We start from the raw sequence: 2,500 nt of genomic DNA, 5'->3' as shown, positions 1-2,500 counted from the left end.
AGATAGCGTCAGCACTTCTTCATATAAAATTTCACTTTATTGAGGTTTCAGACAAAGATAAAAACAGCGACGTTTCGAGTCAACACAGACCCTTAGTCATGCAATGGATTATGGGAAAAATCACCTTCTTTTATAGCACCTGTGTATCAATTAACTTGATTTGCCTACATATAATCAAAATGCCATTTTGGAATTTTTGACCCCTAACAGGTCAGAATGATTAGTGAATAATCTTTGTATCTAAATTACAATTTTTCTTATGATGCAAGGTTTATGTTTGGTGATTTTAACCCAAGACTATGTTACAACATATGTGATACAACCCACATTGTTAAAAACATATCATACAAAGTTACAAAACTATTTTACACTAATACTTATAAAAACAAATGAAGATCATAGTCTTTGTTTAGACCATTCGGACTAAGTGTTTTTAGATGCTGTATCCACCATACCTCTCTTTTCTTTAACAGTAACTCTCTGTTACCCCCTCTCCTTTGTTTTGGTATGTGGTCAATTATATGGAATCGTAGCTGGCTAACTGTATGTCCAGCATTGATAAAATGTGATGACACAGGTAGTGTCATGTCCTTACATCTGATGGAAGATTTATGGGCACTTATCCTATCCTTGATAGGGTTAATGGTCTCTCCCACATAGCCCCGCCCACATGGACATTTCAGAATATACACTACATAATCAGTATAGCATGTATATAAGCCTTTAATTTCACGTTTCTTGTTATCATTTATTTGTGCTATGTATTTCCCCTTAATCATGGAATTACATTGGGCACAGTTAAGGCAGGGGTATGATCCTTTGTTAGCTGTTGTAAGATAGTTTATGGTATCTTTCTTATTAGTACCTACATCAGATTTTACAACTAGGTCTCTAATATTTTTGACCCTCTTAAAGGAATTAATTGGTGGTTTTTTAAATTCCTCAATGTGTGGATTCGTTTTGTTCAATATATACCAATGTTTTTTAACAATTTTTGTGATATTATTAGGTGGCCAGCAACAAAGTTGCAGGACAACCTATTGTTATTGTTCGGATTATTATTATTATTATTATTATTATTATTATTATTATTATTATTATTATTATTCTTTTTATTCCGCCAAACTTTGTATTCAATTGCCCATAACTGCTTAACTGTTTTTGCAAAGCTCTTAAAATCAGGTATGCTGGTACAGCCTATTGCTGTGCTACATCTCATGCAAAATTGAACTCATAGGTCACATGCTCTGGCAGCCATATTGCTTTTTGCGACAAATTTGAACAAATGCTTAAAAATCTTTAGCTCTGGAACTGCTTATGTTACAACTTTGAAACTCGCTCTGCTTAGTGCTACTATGACCTGAAATTGCTATTGCTCAAGAGAAGTGCCTAGGTCACATGATGCGGCAGCCATCTTGCATTTTGCGAAAATATTCAAACATCTTCTTCTCCTAAACCGCTTAGTGCAATGATGCGCAATTTTGCACATATGCTCCTTGCAAGGTCCTCTACCAAGTTTGTTCAAACTGCGATTTTTCCATTATCAACATGGCTGCTGTGAGACATTAACCTTTTTATCGCCATTTAATTGCGTAATTTTGCACTTTATACATTAGTTTTACAATATTTAACAATATTACAGTGTAATAGACACATGATTACACATAGTCATAACCCTTAAAGACAATATTGCAGTTAAAATTCGCATTGCGCAATCGCCTTCGTGAAATAAAATATTTGCAAATTTTCATGAAACTTCTGCAAATTGTAGAGGTCTATAGTGAGCATTAGTATGTGCAATTTGAAAGCCATACATTGCATAGCTTGGCGGCCATTTTGTTTCGTATGCGCCATTTTTAAAAACTATAAAAATCTTCTTCTCCGAAACCGCTTATGGGACAGACTTGAAATTTTGTTTATAGAGTTATCTTATGACTAACATTCAGATTTGTTCAAGAGAAGTTGATACGTCATGTGGTTTGGCAGCCATTTTGAATTGTTCAAAATTGCTTAACGATATATTTAAATTCATAATAAAACAAAAACCGTTTTACAAAAATGCTTTATTTTTGCCATGTTTATTGACATCTATAGTGAGCACTATTGTGCATAATATGGAGGCTGTATATCTTATGATCGGGCAGCCATCTTGGTTTACGCGAAAATTTTGAAAGTCTATTTTCTCTGCAACCGCTTATGTAAGAACTGTGAAATTTGCTGTACAGTCTTATATTGTTACCTAGATTCACAATTGCTCATTAGGAGAGAATCAGTCACATGATGCGGCAGCAATATCGGTTTTATGTTTATCGTAATTATTTGTAATTCAATACTTCCTCTTTTGAGTCAATTGCTCACAAAACACAAATTACTTATGCTAAACTCTTGAAATCAGGTATGCTGGTACAGCCTATTGCAATGCTACATATCATGCAATATTGAACTCATAGGTCATAAGGTTACGCAGCCATTTTGTTTTTTGCGACAAATTTCGAGAACT

At 34.0% G+C, this 2,500-nt stretch overlaps 1 protein-coding gene across 1 annotated transcript in view; it reads right to left on the bottom strand.

Annotated features, from left to right (window-relative positions):
* INPP1 (inositol polyphosphate-1-phosphatase) overlaps window positions 1–2,500 on the bottom strand; it is a 109,688-nt gene that overhangs the window by 35,535 nt on the left and 71,653 nt on the right. The gene's annotated exons all lie outside the window — the stretch shown is intronic.

The sequence above is a fragment of the Bombina bombina genome, chromosome 1 (assembly GCF_027579735.1).
Source record: "Bombina bombina isolate aBomBom1 chromosome 1, aBomBom1.pri, whole genome shotgun sequence".
Classification (NCBI taxonomy): Eukaryota; Metazoa; Chordata; class Amphibia; order Anura; family Bombinatoridae; genus Bombina; species Bombina bombina.
This window is presented reverse-complemented; position numbering and strand designations above follow the sequence as displayed.